We start from the raw sequence: 25,998 nt of genomic DNA, 5'->3' as shown, positions 1-25,998 counted from the left end.
GATGTTGCCAGCAGTTTATGAATTTGTTTTTTTGCAATGTCCTAGGTTAGGCATAGCATTTTTTTTCTCTCTAAGCTGAGCTGTGAGTCAAATACCCACCCTACTCTAAGAACAGAGATTTCTAAGGGAGCTGTAAGTTCAGATAAACTATTGACTGTTCTCTGGGGATTGTGCACTAACAGAACTCCAAAAGTAGTTAGGGCTCTCCATTGTCGGAAATACCATTCAGTTTTGACTCCTGCACCACTGAACTGGAGGGGAAGGGTGGAAATAACCTCAAGTAAAAATGTTACGGCCTCTGTTGTCTTATTGCAGTTCAATAGTTTCTCTTTTATAGACAATTTTTTGGGTTGTTCTGTGGATTTGATTAATTTTTAGAGTACTGAAATGGTTTATTTTCATTGGTTTTGCAATAAAAATAGTTGTTTATTAGGTTGCTTTCGTTGTACAGTCTTGTACTGCATAATGATGTTTTGGTCAACAACAGATCACATATACAACAGTGGTCACATAACATTTTAATGAAGCTCAAAAATCCCTATTGCTCAGTGACACTGTAGCCATCCTAATATCATAGTGCAATGCATTACTCAGGTGTTTGTGGTGATGCTAGTATAAATAAACCTACTGTGCAGCCAGTCATATTAAAATGATAGCACATACTATTATGTGCAGTACATAATACTTGATAATAATAAAAACAGTTACTGGCTTATGTATTTAACATACTTTTACTGTTATTTTAGAGTGTACTTCTTTCACTTATTAAAAAAGTATACTGTAAAGCAGTATGCTGTGCTATGCAGGCATCAACCTCTTACATCTTGCGTTTACTGTCTCTTAATTGCATCATTTTCTATTGTGCTTGATTTAAATCTCTTGTTATTTTGTTCATCATGGCCCTTAAGTGTCGAAAATCCACTGCTAATGTTGCCAGTAAGAGCCATGGTTGAGAGCTTGACCAGGAAGCAAAATTAAAAGTGATTAAGGGCCGGGCGCAGTGGCTCACGCCTGTAATCCCAGCACTTCAGGAGGCTGAGGTGGGCGGATCAACTGAGGTCAGGAGTTCGAGACCAGCCTGGTCAACATGGTGAAATCCTGTCTCTGCTAAAAATACAAAATTAGCCAGTCATGGTGGTGCACACCGGTAATCCTAGCTACTCAGGAGGCTGAGGCAGGAGAATTGCTTGAACCCAGGAGGCGGAAGTTGCAGTGAGCCAAGTTTGCTCCATCGAACTCCAGCCTGGGTGACAAGAGTGAAACTCCATCTCAAAAATAAATAAATAAATAAAAGTGATTAAGAGCTCCAAAGATGAAAACTCAGTGATAGTTATTGCCAGTCACACATATCCCATTCCACCATGATCTATGATCTTGAAGAACAAGAAGAAACTGATGGAAGCTATTAAAGGACCTGCTTCATTGAAAGCAATAATACAAAAATGATGAAGAACCCCCAAGAAAATTGGCAGTGAAGGGTTTAGCAGAAGGCTTTGAAGACCTCAGCAAGACTTTTTAAAAGGTTATATGGACCCCCAACAACAAAAGGTTTTCATTAATAGACAGGAATGCTTATGGTGCATTAAGCAAGTCTGTGATGGAACAATGAAATAAACCAAACAACTAACCATGGGCATATTTCTGACAATAGTGATATATCCTGAAGAAGAACGCTTAGGCATGTCCTTCACGAGGTATATCAGAAGAAGGCATTGTTATCATAGGAGATGAGAGCTCTATGCATGTTATTGCCCCCTGAAGACCTTCCAGGGGGACAAGATGTAGAGTTGGAAGACAATGACACTGATGATCCTGACCTTGTGTAGGCGTAGCCTCATGTGTGTGTTTGTGGCTTAGTTTTTACACGAAAAGTTTTAAAAGTAAGTAAATAAATAAATTTAAAATAGAAAGCTAAATGTGGTGGCATGCACCTGTAGTCCCAGCTATTTGGGAGGCTGAGGCTGGAAGCTATCTTAAGCCCAGGAGTTTGAGGCCAGCCTAGGCAATATAGTGAAACCCTGTCTCTTAAAATAAACAAGCAAAAAAATAAATAAAAATAGATAAAACTTACAGAATAAGGATACAAAAAAGAAAACATTTTTGTGCAGCTGTGCAATGTGTTTATGTTTTAAGTGTTATTTAAAAACAAAGGTTAAAAAATTTAAAAGTTTATAAAGTAAAAACATTACAGAAAGTTAAATTTAATTGATCATTAAAGAAAGAAACATATTTTAAAAATAAATTTAATGTAGCCTAAGTGTACAGTGTTTTTAAAGTCCACAGCAGTATACAGTAATATCCTGGGCCTTCACATTAACTCATGAGTAATTCACTAACTCACCCTGTGATGGTTAATAATGAGTGGCAACTTGATTGGATTGAGAGATACAAAGTATTAATCCTGGGTGTGTCTGTGTTGGTGTTGCCAATAGAGATTAACATTTGAGTCAGTGGGCTGGGGAAGACAGATCCACCCTTAATCTGGTGGGCAGAATCTGATCAGCTGCCATAGAATATAAAGCAGGCAGAAAAATGAGAAAAGGGGAGACTGGCCTAGCCTCCCAGCCTACATCTTTCTCCCATGCTGAATGCTTTCTGTCCTCAAACATCGGAATCCAAGTTCTTCAGTTTTGGGACTCGGACTGGCTCTCCTTGCTCCTCAGCTTGCATACAACCTATTGTGGGATCTTGTGACCCTGCAAGTTAATACTTAATAAATTCCAATATATATGATATATATTACAGATATAGCTATATATCATATCATATATATCTGTATATCTATATCATATCATATATAGATATATATGACATATATATCATATCATATCTATCTATCCTATCCTATTAGTTCTGTCCCTCTAAGAGAGCCGGGACTAATACACACCCCAAGCAACTTTCAGTCCTGCAAACTCCATTGATGGTAGGTGCACCATACAGGTGTTACATTTTTTAATTTTTCATGCCACATTTTTACTGCACCTTTTCTGAGTATAGATATATTTAGATACACAAATACTTACTCTTGTTTTACAGTTGCCTGCAGTATTCAGGACAGTAACATGTATACAGGTTTTGTAGCCTAGGAGCAATTGGCTATACAATATACCCTAGGTGTGTAGTAGGCTATACCACCTAGGTTCCTGTAAATACACTCTGTGATGTATCCCTGTCATTGAGTGATGCTTGACCGTGTTTGCAGTGTTTTAGAGGGAGAGCAAGTTAACCAAGTTTCTCATTCTACCGGGCCTGAGATTCTACCCCTTACCGTTTTATTGTGTTTTATAATATTTCTTGTAATTTAATTTAAGGCCCACCTAGATAATCTAGAATAATCTCTCCACGTCAAGATCCTTAACTAATCACATATGCAAAGACTCTTGCCAACTAAGGTAACAAGTCACAAATTCTCAATATATTTCTTCTGTTCCTCCTTCTGATATTTCTCTTTTCTTAACTGAATACTTTTAAAATTCTATCTTGATTTACTTACAGTACCTTTCTATATATCACTTTGTTTATCTTAGTAGTTGTTCCAAGTATGACAATATACCTCTATAATTTAGTATGGTCTACTGGTATTGTCTCCACCTCTTATTCTGGAACTTTGATGTTAGATCTTTTGCTATTGCACCACAGGACTCTAAGGCTAATTTCATTTTTTTCCAGTCTATTTTTTTTAACTCTTGTTCATAATGGATAAATTCTATTATTCTTTCTTCAAGTTTCTTGATTCTTTTCTCTTTTCTTTTTAATCTACTGTTGAGCTAATGTAGTGAATTTTTATCTCAGTTAATGTACTTGTTAATTCTGTAAATTATATTTGGCTCTATTTTATTTCTTTCGCTCCTTTGCCAAGATTATATATTTTTTCTATTAGTTCCAACAATATTTATAATTGATCATTGGAGTATTTTTATAAATTCTGCTTCATAATATTTGCCAGATCATTGCAATATGTAAATAATTTGCATTTTGACCTCTGTTGTTTTTTCAGGTTGTAGTTTTCCGTTTTTTGGGGTATGATGAGTAATTTTCTATTGTAGCCTAGGCATATGAGACTTCAGATTCTATTTAAATCTTCTATTTTACTGGGGATTCATCTTATTTTAGTGTGCAAGTCTGGCCTCCTCTTTTGAGCTGTGTTTCCAATAACAATTTACTATCCACAGCCCTTGCAGTGCTATTTTGGTTTACTTTGTGTAGCACTTGTGAGGCATTCTGAAATAGTGTGATTTTCTACACTGTAGTCTAGTTCTCAAACCTTTCTGTGTGTTGATACTAGTCACATTAAGGTGTGAGTCATTCTAGGGTCTTTTCAGTACTTCCTCTGCAGATATAAAGAATCCCTGTCTCCAAATTCCTTCTCTTTGATATCCTTCCTTTACCCTCTATTTGGGAGGGAGATGGGCACCTTTTGATAGAACTTGGAAATGGGTGCAAGTCTAGACTCACTACTTGGTCTTTTGTTATAATGTACCAACATGGAAGTGGAATTTTAGGTCATCTGACATGGCTTGTTGGGGAGTATTAGTAAATACTTTCACTCGGCCCTCACTGATGCTGCCAGTGGGGGAGACAATTACCTCCTAAGGGTACTCAATGCCATCTTATTTGGCTGTTTTATTTATTCTACTGGCTTTTGCTCATAAATTATTTTATTCTATGTAATTTTGCAATTTTTTTCATATGGTGTTCATATTTATTGGTGCTTTAAATATAAGAATTATTTGATAATTATAATTAAGAGTTTTAGAATTTGACTTAAATATTTCTTAATCCCTTCTTGCTCCTTTAATAAATAAAATGTATTTTTTAAAGAAATTATCTATCACTTTCTTTTGTTCTCACTGGGAAGGTTGGTTAATGTACTGAGAATGCCATATAGCTGATAATTGAGTCTTGTTTTTATTAAAAATCAGACTACGTTAGAGTCTGCTCAGGAAATTTACTGGAATTTAACTTGCCTTTTGTTCAGAGAACAAAATCTAGAGTTGATAAATATCTTGTTTTGCTTCTTAAAATCATTAGTCTCTCAAGATTAATTGAATCCAATAACTTCCCTCTTGATTTACATTGTTTTGTGTAGCTGTTAATTGTCAGATTATGTAGAAGGCAGAATAGCAGTCCTCCAAAGATATCAACATCCTAATCCTTAGAATTTGTGACTAGTTACCTTACTTGTCAAAAGAGATGCTGCATATGTGATTAGGTTAAGGATCTTGATGTGGGGAGATTATTCTATATTATCTAGGTGGGCCTTAAAGCCAATTACAAGGAATCTTGAAAGATAAAAGAGGGAGGCAGAAGAGTCAAAGAAGGAGATACTATGATGGAAATATAGATCAGAATGCAGTTGCTAGCTTTGGAGATGGTGGAAGAGAGCATGAGCCAAGGACTACAGGTGGACCCTAGAAGCAGGAAAAGGCAAGAAAGTAGATTATTTCTTTGAGACTGCAGAAAGTGACGCAGCCCTGTTAACACCTTGACTTTAACCCAGGCCTGGTTTCTGACCTCTGGAACTGTGTGATAAGAAGTTTGTGCTATTTTAAGGTACTAAGTTTATGTTCATTTTTTACTGCAGTCACAGGAAACTAGCATTGAGGAGTAATTATTGCTTGAAATTGTGTTTAAAGCGTGATGACTTAGAGTGTTTTCTATAACTCTCTTAAATGACTAAAAATACCTGTTTTGATAAAAATGTACAAGTCAAAGTATTGCATTCTCACTACAATATAAACCTCTTGGGTCTTAATTGTCCTTTTATCTTGGTAATATTTATAACTTAAAAAACAAAACTAAAAGTAAAACAAACAAAAAACTCAAAATTCTACTCCAGTTCACAAGTACCTTTTTCTCAACCCAGTTGCAGGGGTAGGTCAAATCATTCACTCAAACATAGATTTTGGTTAGGGGCCTTAACATTAAGAGAATATCAATTCTAACTTCTAATTATTAAGCAGTAGTTAAGAGCATGGGTTCTGTAGTCAGAGTGTCTGATGTTTTCTCAAATACACCTTTGGAATTAAGTGGAAATGTTACAGTAGGTAGGTAGTCAGGCATGAGCAGGGCAGGAGAGGATCCTCCCTACACTCCCACCAGGAAAGTCAGGTGACCATCTGGTGATGGTCGGGCAGTTTTTAACTGACTCTCTAAAATAATAATTGGTCGCAACAAGCACCAGGGGAAGGCAGCCTCCCTATAGACAGGAAACATCTGTAACTGGTAATTGGCACCTTTCAGGAGTTGGGCGAGTAAGCTCAAGCATGCACACTAAAAGACAAAATGGCAGAGTATGACCTTCCAGGGCCCTTCTACCGGAAAAGAAAAGAAAGCCTCAGGTGGGCATGCATACAACTTCTTAAACACACGCCCCACGTGAGCAACTTGAAGGGTAAGTGTAGTGTTTGACCTTTTGACTTGAGGTCTTATATGTTGGCATACTTTCGGGGTCTTTTGTCCAGGCTTCCACATGTGCAGGTTTCCCACCCTAAGGGAAGAATCATGGAAAAAGAGACATGAGACCCTGGAAGTATGCCAACATATAAAATCCCAAGTTGAAAGGTCAAACACCACGGTTGTCCTCCAAGTCAACCACTTGGGTCTCTTCCAAATGTACTTTCCTTTCTTGCTTGCTCTAAAGTTTTTAATAAGCTTCTGCTACTGTTCTGAAACTTGCCTCCATCTCTTTTTCTGCCTTATGCCCCCTCAGTTGAATTCTTTTTTCTGAGGAGGCAAGAATTGAGATTGCTACAGACCCGTACAAATTTGCCACTGGTCATGTGGATATTCTCCATCACTAACATATTGGTACCATGTGACTTGGATACCTTCTACCCTTAACATATTTGATGCTGTTTGGCTTGGATTGTTCCCTAGTGGTAAGAGATCTCTATGCCTCACCTTCGTCAGCTGGAGGCATTTGACCCCCGTGTGTTGTTTACTTCTCCCCTTTCTCTCTCTCCTGCTTACTAACCATCCCCCAGAACAATTCCTCTTGGACATAAATAACTCTGTTCCCCACAGCTAATTTCTCAGCTCACCATGATGGGTTGCTCATGGAGGTGGGAAGGACTTAGGGTCCATACCAAGTAGATCTGAGGCACTGATGACCCTTCTGGAAAGGAGGCTCAAAAGAGTGGTGAGGCTAAGGTCTAAAACCATGCAATGTCTTGGTGTTTCCTCTGTTTTTTGACTAAAATTAGCTCTTTTCCAAAACCCTGCATGGCCCAGTGGCCCATTCTCCCGTTTTCTCTATGTGTGTTCTGAAATAGCCTTGTGCACCTGCCAGACCATCTGCCTCAGGGGCAAGTCCACCTCTTTGCTTTCACTTTGCATGCCACAGGACTTCTTAAACACACACTCCCTATGACTCTCTGCGTTTCTGTGGCAGCAAAGATATGGGCTCCTTACAGATATCCCCTGAGATTTTTACTTGTTTTTACCAGCTCAGATAGCCTCCAACTCTTCTTCTGTCTGCTGGCGTATGGCCGGGACAGACACTAATTGGAACTCTAGCTCTGCCAGCTCCTTATAATTTACCATATGCTTTTCATTTCTGTTATGCCCTGGAGCCAAGTTTTTGGTGGCTTTTAAAAGTAGTTTGTTCACCTGCATAGGGCTTCACTCTGAACCTTTAAGGATCCCATCTACTTTCTTTTGGTTTTTCTGAGTAAGCACCACTTTGGGAGGAGGGGGAATTTTTCCTTTATTTGCAAGTTCTTATGCCAGCCCCAAGCCTTCCAGAGGTTACTATTTTCTGCCCAGAGGGTGAATAAACATTGCCCTTTTGCATCCAAGGGCCCGCTATTTTCATGTGCATATGAAGGCTTTCTATGAGTATTCCTCTTGTTTCCTTCCACCTCCTCCTATAGCCTCCATTTCTCTAATTACCTCCACACCCTTCTCAAGATGCATCAAGACCTTCAAAGTAATATTCTAAGGGAGGGGGAGAGAAGTCCACCCCCTTGCAGTAATTAACTGAAAAGCAGAGTTATAAGAAAAGAGATAATCATTTTATTACTAAAATGCTTTGAGTGAGAGTCACTATAAGGTCATGGAAATAAGGATATAGGCTAGCCCAAGGCAGAAGACACAAGTGATCCATAGGACAGAGACGAAGGGTTGTCCCAGGCTAACAGATTACCATTGAAACAGAAATGAAAGGTTATGGGGTACAAGGTAATGTTACGGGGTCTTTGGGGTGTTACTTTTCTGGCCAGAAACCTCCGTGGCTGGTGGCGCCTTTGCCCAAGTTTTGCTCGCGCCCACTGGGCTCATTCTGCCTACCTGATATGGCAGGCTGCACTCATCTCATGCTACCAGCCTGGATCCCACACTTTCAAGGGAGATTGCGAATCAGGTGTGGAGCAGCGAGGAGTGTGTGAGCAAGTATGGGGTCCAGCCACTGCCCAGTTAGACACTCCGGCTACTGCTGTGGGGTGGGCAGCTCCAGGTGCCGACACGAGTGTTGGCTGTCTGCGAGGCTGTGGCTGGACCAGGTGCACCACAGGCAGCTTCCTAGGCTGGCACCAGGGAATGCTGTGGTGCCCAGAAACTTGCAGACACCAGGAACTGCAGGGATCCAAAGAGGGAGTCACAGCCCTGGCTTGGGGAGCTCCCAGGTCTGGGCTCCCCAAAGGGCCACAACTTTTCTCTTCTCTTCTCTCGCAATGTGGTGAGCAAGGACATGTGTCAGCCCTGTTTGTGTTACTGCTCTTTTAGCCTCATCATTCAGCGGGTCCTGAGTTCTTGTCCTGTGACCAGGAAGAATGAAGTTTGCAGACAAGTAGAAGGTGAGCAAGACGAAAAGGGGCTTTATTGAGCGGTAGAACAGCTCAGAGGAGACCTGCAGTAGATAGCTCCTTTCTACAGCCAGGGTGTCCCGATGAGTGTTCAGCTCCTAGCAGAGAGGAGAGCCTAGAGTAGGAAGCTCCTCTCTGCCGACCAGTCATCTCATTGAGTGTTCAACTCCCTGGAGTGGAAAGCTCCTTTCTGCAGGCAGGTCATCCCGCTATCTCCCCATTGTCTCTCCATCTTCTCTTCAAGTGTGGCTGAGTCTGAGGCCTCCCATGGGCAGCCATGGGAGGACCCAGGGAAAAGCACCACAAATTCCCCCTCTGGTCCGTGGGACTGGTGGCCTGGCACCCAGGCTTTAGGTCCTCTTTGGCTTGAAGGTGGGGCTTCAGAAGGGACCCACCCCCTTCTGCCCAAAAGCCTGTCTGCCTCATGCCGCTGTTCAATGTGCCCAGGCTGTTCTTGCCAAGGGGTACCTGCAGGCCAGCACTGGGCAGTCCTCAGCACCCCGTCGGCCTCCCTCCCATGCCTGTTGACACTCAATGTCTGGAGGGGACCGAGGTGGCAGGGGGTTGGCCTGTCAGCGCTTCCTCAAGCGTGTGCACACCCAGCGAGGCTGCAACAGCACTCTGGCTCAGCCCCGACCTTGTTCCAAGATTGGAGCAGATGTTGACAGCAGGGAAAAGCCAGGCAGTGGAAGCAGGCATCCTCAATCCTGTGGGGGCAGAGGGGCCTTCCCAGGTTTCCGAGAGTGCAGAGATGCTTGGGTCCACAGCCATGGCAGGGTGGCTGCAGCTGCACTCATGGAGCTCTTGCCCCACCAATTTGGAATGGCGGGGCTCTCACTTGTCCCTAGCTCCTGCTGGTTCTTTGGAGCATGCAGCCCTGGTCATGCCCCTTCACAGCCTGGGACAGGAGCTCCAGGTTATTAGTGGGCCCAGGCTGGCATCTGGGGCAGGGGTAATGTCACCATGAGCTCCTACCACGTCCGCAGCATTCAGGAGTGGCTTGGGGCTATCCCTCACCTGGCTCATGGTTCTGCCCAGGGAGTGCCTCTAGAAGCGAATCGCAGGCCCTGGTCCCAGCGGTCAGGAGTGTCAGGATCGGTGGTCACCCTGATGCAGGGCAGTCCCTGGGGATGCGGCCCTAGGCAGCCCCATGCAGAGCCTCCTCACAAGGCACAGGAACCTAGCGCCCTCAGTGGGGTAAATGTTGTGGCTGTGCCACTGACCAGGTCCCCGAAGTGGGCACTGCTCCCAGTTCCCACCCTGGGCCCCTGAAACGGCCCCAGCTCCACACCCCAGGCCTGGCCCCCATGCTCCATGTGCAAACGTGTCACTGCCCCTGGACCAGCTCCTTTTTGGGGTCCCTCTCTTCCCAACTGCACTGCTCCCCGGCTAGCAGGTGATTCGGCCTGGCCCCATTATGGCGGCCCCCAGGGTGGGAGACTCCAGGAGGTTCCTAAGGGTGGGCTCCAGAGACTGTCTACCTCCTCGTCATGCCCTATCCGCAGCAGCAGCAGGCGAGAGTGGCAACACGGGGACAGGGTCTGGAGTGGCGGAGGCTCTGGGCCTGGGAGTGGGTCCCACCCAGCAACACAAGAATGGGGGTCATGCAGTTGGGTTCCTCAGGGCACAGGAGACACGTGGCACAGGAGTTTCCCCACTGCCTTTGCTGCTCCCCAAGCCACTCCTGCTACCACTGCTCAAGCCTCCCCACTGCACCCAGCATGATGTTAGTGCCCACTCTAGATGGTCCACCACTGCCATCAGTAAGATGGGTTATTTCAAAACCTCAAGGATGGACAGGGGCCCAGGGTTCACTTCAATATCTCCTTTGTTCTCAAGTGGGTAATTGTGATTATATGGGACCAAGGGTACACAGTAAGACTGGTTCATTCTGGAATCCAGGAAAATATGGGACTCCCCATTCAGGATAATAGGAAAAAAAGGGGGACAACTTCTTTTTTCTTTTGCCTTTTTTTCTCTTCTGTTTTCTCTTTGCAGATGGGTAATTGCATCTCCATACCACGGGACATGCCCCTCGGGTGGATCCCCCTAAACTGGGAAAAGTTTGATTTCCCTGAAACTTAAAAGAAAAACTCGTTTTCTCTCCTGTAATATTGTTTGGCTTAAAATGAACTGGGAGAAAATTACAAATGTCAGCCTTGGGACCCTGTGCTGCTGTGCAGGAGGTCCTCAGGTTAGCCTCTTCAGTCTTTTATAACAGAAGGTAGAATAAGGAGGACAGGGCTAAGAAAAGGGAGAAATGCAAGGACAAGAGGCAGGCCCAACTATTGGTTGCTTTAAAAGCTGGCTAGCCCCTTCCAGGTTGCCCTGAAGACACTCCTACAGTACAAAGCTGAGGGTAACTCTGGTGGAGGAAAGTAAAATGATAAATTTCCCTTTTAGGTTGAAGAGCAGCCTACTCTGTGCTAATCTCCTTCTCTGAGCAACTCTCCTCCAAATTCTGTTGGGTGGGGCAAATGGCATCCCCTCCCTCCAAAAGAAAAGATTCATACCCTTTTATACTACTTGAGGGACCAATTACCATTCTCCCACTGGTCCCTGGTAATTATTCCCCCCCCACCTATTTGGGGCAAAATTATGATTTCCTAGATCGGTGCTCACTTACTATTTACCCAGCCTCAGAATTCATCTTTCTCTCTAATAGCCCTAATTCCCCGGGGAAAGCTACCAAAATTGTTAACCAGTAACTTCAACCTAGGAAGTCCTCCCCCAGGGGTCTAGAAATAGCCCACACTTAATTGGAAAAGCCCTAGCAAAAATCTAACTGAGCAATCTCTTGAGGAGGGATAACTTCTAAAGTATTCAGATAAGCACTTTATCTGCTCCCCCTTTACAGGAATTACGCAGCCTTCTATGAAATGGAAAATGAGTTTTCCATTGTGTTACTGCTTGGCCACAAAGGCTATGGAGTGGCAAGCAGGATCACTAGAACTGCTCAGGGAAAGTGAACCCAGAAGCCTGGCATGCTGGCAAAAGGATAAAAATTTCTTGCCATACTTCTGGCTTCTGTCTCTGTACAAAACAGTTATAAGAATGTTATAAACCACTGTATCCTCTTACCCTCCAGGAACAACTTCTGACTTCCCTTCTTGAATTTTTCTCTTAGCCACCTTTGTAGACTCAAAATCTTATAAATAGTGTTTACCACCTCTTTGAAAATACCTTGTACATTCATGGTTAAGTCATAACCTTAGTCAAGGCTTATTGGTTTCACCTGTGAGGTTACTTTTGGTAAAGTTCAAAGGCCCGAAATATTAGCCATTTGGCCTGGCTAAAGTTGGGTAATAAGAGATTTAAAATGACTTCTTTTTTAAGAGCTCTGTGGTTAAAAGTCAGCTTGATTAAAAGCAGATATACAAGCTATACATATAGTTAAAAGGCCTTTGTTTTTTTCTCTTCTTGAATCTTACTTTTCTGAATAAAAGGTTTTTTTTTTTCTTCTCAGTTGACTTATTTTTTTTTCCATTTTGTCTTATTGCCACTCTTCATGCACACAGGAGAGGACCGAAAATAATTTCTAACAGCTAGGGACTCCTTGGGAAAGACAGAGGAGGTACCACAGATCCAGTTCGGGAAAAACCTCTGTTTCCCTCATGGAACCCCAGAAATTAAAAGTGGATAGATTCTTCTCAAAATCTATGGCTCTGTTCTGTTTTGCATTGTGTTGACTGATGTTTTTGACTTTTGGGAGTATCAAAAATTGCTTAGCATTATGACAGAAATTTGCTAATAACTAAATAGGAAATATGCTTTTATGGATGACTAATGACAGTTAATGGGGGTTACTCGGTTCTTTGGCATTTGGATTAGAAAAGCATGCTCTTGGCCACCTGGAAGACATAGAAACATCCCCACCTCCCAATGACAGAAAAGAATCCCGTACAAAATATGCTGATTCCCTTTTTGGGGATCTAGGATCTGGTATAAAAATGGGACCCTTGATTTTTGGAGATCTGTTTTGTCTTCCACCTGTGCTTATCAGGCCCTGGAAAGTGCATGCTTTCCCAGCCCTGTTTCTCAAAGGGCTCCAGCCTAAAACCAGTAGTACAATTAAGAAACTTAAAAACTGGCAAATGAAAAATCCTACAACTATTGAATCTTCTGTCTGTCTATGTATTTATATGTGTTGTGTGTGTGTTGTTTATATAAAGGAGGTCTAATTAATCGGTTTACAAAATAATAAGCACTTAAATCAAATATTGTTAGAAAAAGAAGAACTGTAATGCCTTTAGTTCACACAACTTTAGTTCATGTAAAATTTATAGCTTTTCACAATTGAGGTTTAGGGAATAAAGACAGTTTTAAAAATTATTGGTAAAAAGAAATGTCTTCAACGTTTAGACATTTTGGTCTAAATCAGGTCAAATATTAGGTTTGCTAAATGCTATAATGTTATAAACTGCTTCTTTAACTTGACAATTGTTCAACTTACCTGCTTTAGAGCCATTAGATTCTAGGTAAAGCCTAGGACATGTGGAGTTAGCCACAGCTGCTGGCTATGCTGGAAAGAGTCAGACCTTATCTATACTTCTGTCTGGTGTCCTAGGCTCCATGGGTGGTACATAATTAAATTGTTTACTTACCATGTTTTTCACTGAAAATAAAAGTTTCTGAGTTGACACTGTAACATGTAATTGAGACTACTGAAGAAACAGTTTTACATGCAAGGTGTGTAAGAAAAGTAAAATGTGTTTTTGGTAAAGATTATGAGAAGTCATGGGAATGTGGATTGTTTTGCCTGGATTAAAAGGGTTAAGGATTGTTTCAACTTAGATAGGATAAACCTGAAGGGTTGAACATGTTATGGAAAGTTTATAAGAAAAAAATTAGTCACATAAAAGAAATTCTGTTTGTGAACATATTGGCTAAAGGTAAAGGGGTAATATTCAGTTTATATGTATAGTAAATATCAGAATAAACACACAACACAGTTTTCTTAAAACTGTCCTACTCTTTAACAAAACATTGTAAAGCAGTATAAAAAGTTTATAAGAATCTTACCTTATGGTTAAACTGCTTAAAATTGAATAGATTTGCCTACAAGGTTTTATTAAAAATTGGGTTTTACATCAAGAGTATACTAATGCAAATGTAAAATTTGACTTTCTCTCTTGATCAAGATTTTCATGTAATATTAAGAAATAAAGGAAGATTTTTGTTTGCCTTTTGAATAAACTATAGGAAGAAGAAGGGGAAAAAAGAGACAGGTTGTTTGGAAAGCTGGCTTCCCTTTTAATGAGTATAGGATTTTGCCTTTTAAAAAATTTTAAGTTACTGTTTTGGCTAAGTAAATGACTTATGGTAACCTGGGATTTGATTTTATAATATCAAGGTTTTTAAACCTTTGATATTTGATAAACTTTCCAAAACAGAATTATAAATTATATATTTTTTCTAACTTAATTAATTTTTTAGGTATTGTGTCCTCTGAAGTCCAAAAATTACATATTTGGTTTATTTTGTATAAAAATCATACAGGAAGCATTGTCAAATATGAAATGGCATTTGGCTTTCTTTGGGCTGTATTTGTGTAAATGTTATTGGTATGTGTTCCAGAAGTATGAAATCCTGATATCACTTAATTTTATGTTATTCATAATTATAATTGTTATGTAAAATTGTTGTGTGCCACAGAGGTAACACATTTTCTTGTCAATTGTGTCTTTAATTGTGGCTGCCCTAAGATTTTTTATCATCCACTGACAATTGTTGCCTTGTTTTAATCCTCTTCAAAAGATGGTTTATAATCAGCTACAGGACTTTGACAGGTGCTTTTGAATGCAAGTTGCTGATAACTTTGGATATTATGACATTAAAATAAATGAAACTTTCAGGATTCATTTATTTTATCATGGAGAGCTAAAATGTTAGTGAATACCAAGAAGAACTGGGGTTAACTGAATGGACTAAACTAATAGGTGACCAAAGTAATCTTTTTTTGACTTTTTGCTTAAAATGTTGCTGATTCTTTTTTTTTTTTCAGAGCCAAGAAAACTTTTCCTTTGAGCTATTTACAGCTTTTAACAATTGAGCATAGTATACTCCTGGGGACAAAATTTGGAGCACATATGTTTCTCTCTACCTGATTTCTCCAGAATGTGGAAAATATTTGTGAGTATTCTTAACTTATGGGAATCCAGTTGTTTTCATAAGTGCAATAAGAATGTTTTCTTTTGAAACAGGACACAATTGGAGAAGCTGGTTATCTTTCAAAGGCTTTGACTGGAATGGCATGCTTTCCTTCAAGGAATTAAACTTGACTTACAAAGCCAATAAAAGACCCTTGGGAAAACCGGTCTCATAATGTCTCCACAGTCTCTGCACAGGGTAACCTGACCTATGGTAAGTAAAGAATGTCACATTCTAATAGGCCCAGGAGCCCCAAGTCATCTTGAAACCTCAAGAGGAGAAGAATTTACCCAACTCATACATACTTGAGGGTACACATTCATGGCTGGGCTTGACTTTAAAGAAGTCTTATTTGGGATTTCTTATGGAACAAGTTTCCATCAAAGCAAATTTAAAAAGCCTATATGAAAAATAATTATTCTTGTTGCATTTTATACAAATAATCAGGGCAAGTATAATGAAAAGTTTATTTTGCAAACAAATCAGTCCTATAATTTGTTTTCAATAATAAATGAGGACTAGAGAGAGACAAATTATATTTCAAAAATTATGGCACACCTGCTATTAGACTCTAGTCTCAGCAGATTTTAAGTTTTTGCCTGCATTTTAGACTAACCCTGATTATTCCTGTGAACCAGCCAGTGATCTCTGGCTGCAACTCAGAATGAACAAAAGTGATGTGTAATATAAAAATCTGGATCAACATTCTAATTCTGGGCACATTGGAATTGGCTAGCAACCCCATGCACCTAGTGTCTTAGAAAGCATGACTGTAGCCACCAGTTACCTTGATGTGTTGGCAGCCTTGGGATTTTTTAGAACTGCCCTCACCCCCCTTTTTCATTTTAACATTCTTCTAAATCTAATAACCTGATTTATCTCCTCTCATCTTCAGGGCATCAAGCTCCAGATGATACTCAGTGAGGAGTACTGTCCTCTCAATATTCAGGAGACATCCTTCTACAGGGAATCCCTAGACTGCCTACTGGTGAGATAGGGCAGAGGTGAAATCCTACCCCTTTCTTCGGTGGACCTGGCTGGATACCGTTTTCACCAATCCAAACAGCCACCCTCCTGCCCTGACAGCTAGCAAGAGGCCAAGACCCACAGAACCACCACCATTGCTTCTCTGTCAGCAGGGAGTAGTTACAGAACACTGGCCTTCATTCATTTTCACCAAAGATTTGGGGTCTTGGACTCTTGGAGAAAAAATATTACAGTAGGTAGTTAGGCATGAGTGGGGCGGGAGATGGGCGCCCTACTCCCCCACCAAGAAAGTCAGGTGAATATCAGGTGATGGTCAAGTTGTTGTTAACTGTCTCTCTAAAATAATAACTGGTTGCAGCCAGCACCAGGGAAAGGCAATCTCCCTATATAGACAGGAAACAACTGTAACTGGTAATTGGCAGCTTTCAGGAGTTACACAAGTGAGCTCGAGCATGAACATTAAGAGACAAAATGGCAGAGTATGACCTTCTGGGGGCATTCCACCAGAAAAGAGAAGAATGTCTCAGGTGGGCACGTGTATAACTTTTTAAACACACTGCACATGCTCACCTTCCAAGTGTTAGGCCACCACATGTGGGTGGCCCACCCTAAGGGAATAAAAATGGGAAAAGGGATGCAAGACCCCAGAAGTATGCCAACATATAAAACCCCAATTCAAAAAGTCAAACCCAGCACTTGTCCTTCTAGTCACCTGCTCGGGTCTCTTCCAAGTGCACTTTCCTTTCTTTCCTGCTCTAAAGCAAGTAAAGAAGTTTTTAATAAACTTCTGCTCCTGCTCTGAAACTTGCCTTGGTCTATTTTCCTGCCTTATGCCCCTCAATTGAATTCTTTCTTCTGAGGAGGCAAGAATTGAGGTTGTTGCAGACCCATATGGATTTGCTGCCAGTAACCCAGATATGTACCACTGCTAACAGAAATATGTGCATTTATATATTTATATATGGATTTCATTAAAGTGCACAAGTGCACATAGACAAACATTTGAGTTCACTTAATAATCTTGTGAAACATTCTCAAAACCCAATTTCAACCTGTTATGCCTCTTTGCATTGAGAGGGAAGGACTTGCAGATACCATAACTCATGATTGACTAGCAGTAATGTATGTAGTGATGAGCTGTAGGGGAAATAATAGAAATAACTGAATGGTATGAGTTTAAAAAAAAGGATAAACCCACTTTTTAAGTATAGGGAGGCAGTATGCATAGAAATTAAGAGGGGAGTTTCAAAAGCTAGACTGCTCAGAATCAAAGTTTATTAGCTGTCACTATTTACAAACTGTGTAATTGGGCAAGTTCCTCAACTCCTAAAAGGCTGAGTTTCATTAAATATGAACTGTGGGTAGTAATAGTGTTTAATGTATAGGGTTATGAAGACTAAGCAAAATGATCTATGCAAGGTGTTTGTTTCAAAGCCTGGCAAATAGTAAGTCTTTGATCAAGAGATAAAAGTTAACAGCATCAGTGATGAGACATAGTGACACCATGTACCCACCTACTGGTAAGGTGCATGAAAAGGGGCACAGACTCTTTTCTTTTGCATTCTTGTACAAAATATATAATCTGAATTGAATCATATTGAAAAATCAGGAAAATATAAAATAAGAAGCATTCTTTAAAATAATTGGTTAGTACTTTTCAAAAGATTCCAGCTCATAAAGAGAAAGAAAGACTGAGGAGCTGTGCCAGACTAGAAGAGACCAAGGAGACTTAATAACTAATTGCAATGTGGGATCCTGGATTACATTCTGGAACAGGAAAATAACTTTAATGGAAGAACTGGTGAAATCTGAATAAAGTCTGTACAAGCATACCTCAAATATATTGCAGGTTCAGTTCCAGATCCCCCACTGCAATAAAGTGGATATTACAATAAAGTTTGTTAAACAATTTTTTTGGTTTCCAAGTGCATATGATGGTTATTCTTACACTATAATATTGTATTAATTTGTTCTCATACTGCTGATAAAGGCATACCCAAGACTGGGTATTTTATAAAGAAAAAGAGGTTTAATTGACACACAGTTTCACATGGCTAGGGAGGCCTCACAATAATGGCAGAAGGCAAAAGGCATGACTTACATGGAAGCAGGCAAGAGAGAATGAGAGCCAGCCGGCCAGTGGCTCACGTCTGTAATCCCAGCACTTTGGGAGGCTGAGGGGGGTGGATCATGAGGTCAGGAGATCGAGACCATCCTGGCTCACACAGTGAAACCTCGTCTCTACTAAAAATATAAAAACTTAGCTGGGCATGGTGGCAGGCACCTATAGTCCCAGCTACTCAGGAGGCTGAGGCAGGAGAATGGCGTGAACCCGGGAGGCAGAGTTTGCAGTGAGCCAAGATTGCACCACTGCACTCCAGCCTGGGCAACAGAACGAGACTCCATCTCAAAAAAAAAAAAAAAAAGAGAATGAGAGCCAAGTGAAAGGGGAAACCCCTTATTTAACCATCAGATCTTGTGAGACTTATTCACTACCACAAGAACAGTATGAGGGAAACTGTGCCCAATATTCAATTATGTCCCACCGGGTCCCTCCCACAACATGTGGGAATTATGGGTGCTATAATTCAAGATGAGATTTAGATGGGCATAAGGACAAATCATACCATTCCAGGCCTGGCCCCTTCCAAATCTCATGTCCTCACATTTCAAAACCAATCATGCCTTCCCAAAAGTTCCCCAAAGTCTTAACTCATTTCAGCATTGACTCAAAAGTCCATAGTTCAAAGTCTTACCTAAGACAAAGCAAGTCCCTTCAGCCTATGAGACTGTAAATTCAAAAACAAGTTAGTTACTTCATAGATACAATAGAGATACAGGCATCAGATAAATACACAAATTCCAAATAAAAGAAATTGGCCCAAATGAAGGGGTTAAAGGCCCCATGCCAGTCCAAAATCAAGTGAGGCAGTCAAATCTTAAAGCTCCAAAACGATCTCCTTTGACTCCATGTCTCATATCCAGGTCATGCTGATGCAAGAGGTGGGTTCCCATGGCTGTGGGCAGCTTTTCCCCTGTGGCTTTGTAGGGTACAGCCTCTCTCCCAGCTGCTTTCACAGGCTGGCATTAAGTGTCTGCAGCTTTTCCAGGTTCACAGTGCAAGCTGTCAATGGATCTACCATTCTGGGGTCTGGAAGATGGTGGCCCTCTTCTCACAGCTCCATTAGGCAGCATCCCAGTAGGGACTCTGTGTGGGGGCTTCAACCCCACATTTTCCTTCTGCACTGCCTTAACAGAGGTTCTCCATGAGGGCCCTGCCCCTGCATCAAACTTCTGCTTGGACATCTAGGCATTTCCATACATCCTCTGAAACTTAGGCAGAGGTTCATTCCCAAACCTCAATTCTTGACTTCTGTGTACCTGCCGGCTCAACACCTCATGGAAGCCGCCAAGGCTTTGGGGTTGCACCCCCTGACACTATGGCCCAAGCTGTACCTTGGCCCCTTTTAACCATGGCTAGAGCATCTGGGACACAGGGCACCAAGTCCCTAGGCTGCACACAGCAGGGGAGCACTGGACCTCACCCATGAAACCATTTTTTTCTCCTAGACCTCTGGGCATGTAATGGGAGGTGCTGCCACAAAGGTCTCTGACATGCCCTGGAGACATTTTCCCCATTGTCTTAGCGCTTAACATTTGGCTCCTCATTACCTATGCAAATTTTTGCAGCCAGCTTGAATTTCTCTACTGAAAATGGATTTTTCTTTTGCTACCACATCATCAGGCTGCAAATTTTCCACACTTTTGTATTCTGTCTTACTTTTAAAGCTGAATGCTTTTCGCAACACCGAAGTCACTTCTTGAACACTTTGCTGCTTAGTAATTTCTTCTGCCAGATACCCTAAATCATCTCCCTCAAGTTCAAAGTTCCACAAATTTCTAGGGCAGGGACAAAATGCCACCAGTCCCTTTGCTAAAACATAGCAAGAGTAACTTTTACTCCAATTCTCAACAAGTTCTCCATCTGCATTTGAGACAACCTCAGCATGGATTTCATTGTTCATATCATTATCAGCATTTGGTCAAAGTCATTCAAGTCTCTAGGAAGTTCCAACCTTTCCTACATGTTTCTGTCTTCTTCTAAGCCCTCCAAACTGTTCCAACCTCTGCCTGTTACCCAGTTCCAAAGTCACTTTCACATTTTTTCATATTTTTACAGCAGTACCCCAACCTACTTGTACCAATTTACTGTATTAGTCTGTTCTCACTGTGCTGATAAATGCATACCTGAGACTGGGTAATTTATAAAGAAAAAAAGGTTTAATGGACTAACAGTTCCATGTGGCTGGGAAGGCCTCACAATCATGGCAGAAGGCAAAAGGCACATCTTACATGGCATCAGGCAAGAAACTATGCATGCCAAGCAAAAGGGGAAACCCCTTATAAAACCATCAGACCTTCTGAGACTTATTCACTACCGTGAGAACAGTATGGGAGAATTCACCCTCATGATTCCATTATTTTCCACCAGTTGCCTTCCACAACATGTGGGAATTATAAGAGTTAGAATTCAAGATGAGATTTGGGTGGGGACACAGCCAAACCATATTAACTAGAGTCTATTCAGTGTGCAATAGCACTATGTAAAACAGCAATGTACATACCATAATTTAAAAATACTTGATTGCTAAAAATGCTAATAATCATCTGAGACTTTAATGAGTTGTAATATTTTTCCTAGCAGAGAGTCTTGCTTCAGTGTTGATGGCTGCTGGCTGATCAGAGTGGTAGTTACTCTAGGTTGGGGTGGCTGAGGCAATTTCTTAAAATAAGACAACAATAACGTTTTTAACATTAATGGACTCTTCTTTTAATGAAAAAATTCTCTGTATCATGAGATGCTATTTGACAGCATTTTACCCACAGTGGAACTTCTGCCAAAATTGGAGTCAATCATCTCAAACCCTGTGGTTGCTGTAGCAACCAAGTTTATGTAATATTTTGAATATTTTCTTGTCACTTTAACAGTGTTTACGGCATCTTCACCAGGAGTAGATCACATCTCACTTTCTGTGGTCATCCATAGGAAGCAACTCCTCATCCATTCAAGTTTTATTGTGAGATTGCAGCAATTCAGTCACATCATCAGGCTCCATTCTAGTCCTCTTACTATTTTTGCCACATCAGCAATGACTTCCTCCACTCAAGTTTTCAACCCTTCAAAGTCACCTAGAAGGGGTGGAAACAACTTCTTCCAAACTCCTCATAATGTTGATATTTTGACTTACTCCCATAAGTCACAAATGTTTTTAATGACATCTGGAATAATGAATCCTTACCAGGTTTGCAATTTACTTTTCACGGATCCATCAGAAAATTTACTATCTATGGCAGCTATAGCCTTATGAAATGTATTTCTTAAATAAAAAGCCTCGAAAGTCAAAATTACTCCTTGATCCATGGGCTGCAGAATGAATGTTGTGTTATCAGGCATGTAAACAAATAAATTTTCTTTACTCTCCTTGTATATCTTCATCAGAGCTGTTAGATAAATGGATTCATTGTCAATGAGCAGTAATACTTTGAAAGGACTCTTTTTTCTGAACAGTAGGTCTCAAAAGTGGGCTTAAAATGTTCAGTAAATCATGCTGTAAACAAATGTGCTGTTATTCAGTCCATGTTGTCCCACTTATGGAACACAGGAAGAGTATATTTAGCATTACTGTTAAGGACCCTACAAGTTTCATAATGATAATTTAGCATTGGCTTCAACTTAAAGTCACAAGCTGCATTAGCACCTAACAATAGAGTCAGACTGTTTTTCAATGCCTTGAAGCTAGACATTGACTTCTCTCTAGCTAAAAAAGTACTAGATGACATCTTACAATATAAGGCTGTTTTATCTACATTAAAAATGTGTTGTTTAGTGTAGCCACTTTCATCAATTATCTTAGCTAGGTTCCCTGAGTAACTTGTAGCTTTTCATTTAGCACTTGTGCTTTCACCTTGCATTTTTATGTTACGAGGAGGGCTACTTACCTTAAACCTCATGAACCAACCTCTGTTACCTTCAAATTTTTCTTCTGAGTCATTCTAACCATTCTCACCCTTTATAGAATTGAAGAGTGTTAGGACTGTTCTCTGGATTAGGCTTTGGCTTAAGATAATTTTGTGGCTGGTTTGATCTATTCAGACTACTAAAACTTTCTCCATACGGCAATAAGGATGTTTTGCTTTCTTATCATTTGTGTGTTCATTAGAGTAGCACTTTTAATTTCCTTCAAGAACTTTTCCTTTGCATTCACAACTTGGTTAACTGTTTGGTGCCAGAGACCTTGCTTTCGGCATATGTGGCCTTTGACATGCCCACATGTCAAGTGAGGAAGGCATGTCAAAGCCCACACAGGCCGAAATCATGCCTTAGTCATTTCTGGTTTTTTATTTAAAGTGAGAGATATGCAACTCTTCCTTTCACTTGAATATTTTCAGACCATTGTGTGGTTATTAACTGGCCTATTAGTGCTGTTGTGTCTCAGGAAACAGGAGGCCCAAAGACAGGGAAATTTATGGGGGAACAGCCAGTCAGTGGAGCACTTGGAATACACACAGCATTTACCAATTAAATTCACCATCTTATATGAGCACGGTTTATAGCAGCCCGAGACAATTACAATAGTAACATCAAAAATAACTGATCACAGATCATGATAATAGATAGAATAATAATGAAGAAGTCTGATACATGTGAGAATTATCAAAATGTGACACAGAGACATGAAGTGAACACATGTTGTTGGCAAAATGGTCCAGATAGACTTGCTAGATGCAGGGTTGCCAAACACCTTCAAATTGTAATAGCCACAATATCTGTAAATCACAATAAAATGAGGTATGTCTATAATTTAGTTGTGTTAAGTAGATGTTAATTTTTTGGTTTCTATTATTATACTATTATTATGTAAGATGTGAACAATGGAGGAAGCTAAATGAAGGGTACCTAGGAACGTGGTAGACTATTGGAAAATTTTTATAAATCTGAATTTATTTCAAATTAAGAGGTTAAATAGGGATAACATAAATGGAGGTGCAGTATTATTTGAAACAGAAATTTTAAAAAATTATAATTAGCACTGCTAATTTACAACTATAAAGCAAATACCTTAGACCTCAGTTCATAATGAGCCAAGTCTATTCAAATTCATTTGAAGCTTATTACTTAATTTTGTTTAAAAGTTTGGAAGCTGTTATGGGTTGTGTCTCTCTACAAAATCATATGTTGAAATCCTAGTCCCCAGTACTTTTGAATGTGACTGTATTTGGACATAGCATCTTTAAAGAAATTAGTAGTCATTCTCAATTGTCTGCCATTAAGATTTTGATAAATTTGGGATACTATGTGAAAAGTATTATAGTAAAATTTCAATGTAACAAATGCTAGAAAATGAGCATTCTGGTTTACATAGTTTTTGCCTGAGTATTTAAAATGAAAAAATTATGTTTCTTTCCTCTGCTGAAAACATTTTAAACATGTTTTAGTTGCGTTAGTCCACTTTGCTGCCTCAGTAATGGTAGTCTGGTGAAGGTAATTCATTCTTTGGTGATTGAGAATCTTTTAGGACCTTCAGCCATTATTCTTAAAATAAATCATTTATAAAAATGACTTTCTTTTACTCATAAATAAAGATGTTTTAACAGACTTGGTCTGAAGATGTAACTTTTAGATCTCAGCATCTACTAGAGAATATTTTATTGTGTTTTATATCTTTAATTTCTAGTTATCAGTATTCCTCTTCCTCCTATAGTGCTGTAGAACAAAATTAAAATGTGATTACTAAGAATTACAATTCCTCTAGTCTGGCTAATCAGTGTTTTATTATCTTAAGGCAGTTGTTTTCATAGTAATGAAAACAGAACTGTTTTAGGATTCAGAAGACCTGAGTTATAGTCCCAATTTTGTATCATAATAACCATATGACCTGGACACATAACTTAAATTTTATTAGTCTTATATTACCCATAAAATGTAGATAGGTATATGTGAAAAATAGGCCAAAATAAAGGTATTTGTCTTCACTGCTTACCTAAAAGGTTGTTGTGAGGATCAAATAAGATATGTGTCTCAGTCGATTTTTGCTACTAGAACAGAATAGCTGAGAGTGGATAATTTATAAAGAACACAATTTTATTTTCTCACAGTTCTGGAAGCAAGGAAGTCCAAGATCAGGGTACCAGCATCTTCCGAGGGCCTTCTTGCTGTGTCCTTCAGAGAAGAGGAACACTGTGTCCTCACATAGAGTAAGGTAGACAAGCATAGAGAAAAAAATGGGGCCAAGTTCACACTTTTCTAAAAGCATTAATCCTACACATATGAGGATGGGATTTGACCTCATGGTCTAATCATCTCTTAAAGATCCCAACTCTTAATACTGTTGTAATGGCAATTACATTTCAGCATAAATTTTGGACAGGACAAATATTGAAACCATATGAGCATGTAAAATGTCTGTAAAATTTAGAAAATACTATGTAATTATGAAGTGGTAATGATTAAAGTAACAAGATTTAAGTATTTTTAGTGTATGTAATATAGTATGTATGTTAATATATTAACAATATAGTATTTACAATATATAATTATATTATTTATAATGCAGAATATAATTTAATGTAATATATATTTTATAAGAGACAGGATCTCACTCTATCACCCAGTGGAGTTGAGTGGTGAAATCACTGCTCACTGCAAACTCAAACTCCTGGGTTCCAGCAATCCTCCTGCCTCAGACTGCTGAGTTGGTGGGATTACAGGTGCCTGCCACCATGTCTGGCTAGTTTTTATTTTTTGTAGAGACAGGGTCTCACAATGTTGCTCAGGTTTGTCTTGAACTCCTGGCCTCAAACAACCCTCTTAACTCACTTTCCCAAAGCACCAGGATTACAGGTGTAAGCCACCACTCCCAGCCAGATTTAAGTATTTTAAACATAACGGTTTCAAATAAATTTTGGAGGAATTTGCTAATTTCTTATATAAACTCACGAGAGTCAGCCAACAATATTTATATTCAATGAAATGTTTTGTATTTAATTAAAAGATGACCTATTGAACGATTTTTAAATGAAAAAACTTAATCTTTACCTGCATTATTTTCTGGGAGCAAATATGATGTTTATACATATAAAATTCCAAGTACTGGTTTCTAGTAGGACAAAAGTTGACATTTTGACTTAATGTGCTTCACATACCTACGGGCACAAGAAAAAAAAAACTGCTCTCTTGTTACTAATTATTAGACATACAGTAATACAATATGAAAATCAGAAAGCACTGGGAGTGGGTAAAAATTGAAATCTCTTTCTGGCAATTTCTTAAAAAGCTTTTCCTCTTGGCAATGTATTTTCTTTGCACTTTAAAGTAGTACCTACTTGTTAAACAACGTGAGTATCACAGGGATCCTGAGATTAAGTAAAATATCTCATGGACCCTAGCTTTCCTATGGAGCCAAGTTGTTTACCACTTAATATATTATGCCTTTAGATATCATAAGAAGGAGTATAGCATAGTAATTAGGCATGTAGGCTCTGGAGACAGAAAGCCTGGTTGAGAAACCAGCTTCATCATTTGCTAACTGTGTACATTTGGGAAGAGGCCCTTGTATTCATTTCCTATGGCTACTGTAGTGAATTTCATGGCTTAAAGCAAAAAAAAAAAAAAAAAAAAAAAAAAAAAAAAAAAAAAAAAAAAAAAAAAAAAAAAAAAAAATTATTATCTCACAATTCTGGAGTTTGGAGGTTTGAAATTAATATCACTGGGCTAAAATTCATATGTTGGCAGAGCTGCTTTGCTTTATGGACGCTCTAGGGGAGAACCTGCTTTTTTGACTTCCAACTTCTGGTGACTACCAGTATTCGTCAGCTTGTGGCTGAACCACTTAAATCTGTGCCTCTGTGGTCACATTGTCTTCTCTTCTATTTGTGATTGAATTTAGAGCCCACCTGGATAATACAAGATAATCTCTCCTTCTCAAGATCTTCAAAATATTTTTTTCAGTTTGAAAGCAATAACTGTTTATTAACTGACCAAGTTACAAAAATAATC

At 39.7% G+C, this 25,998-nt stretch overlaps 1 long non-coding RNA gene across 2 annotated transcripts in view; it reads left to right on the top strand.

The window, feature by feature from the left end:
• LOC134735993 (uncharacterized) overlaps nt 1–25,666 on the top strand; it is a 606,060-nt gene extending 580,394 nt beyond the window's left edge. For both annotated transcript variants that reach the window (XR_010119602.1, XR_010119603.1), the window contains exon 2: nt 25,600–25,666. This is a non-coding gene — a long non-coding RNA (uncharacterized lncRNA). The remainder of the gene's footprint in view (nt 1–25,599) is intronic.
• The last annotated feature ends 332 nt before the right edge of the window (nt 25,667–25,998 follow it).

Source organism: Symphalangus syndactylus, chromosome X, assembly GCF_028878055.3.
Source record: "Symphalangus syndactylus isolate Jambi chromosome X, NHGRI_mSymSyn1-v2.1_pri, whole genome shotgun sequence".
Classification (NCBI taxonomy): Eukaryota; Metazoa; Chordata; class Mammalia; order Primates; family Hylobatidae; genus Symphalangus; species Symphalangus syndactylus.
This window is presented reverse-complemented; position numbering and strand designations above follow the sequence as displayed.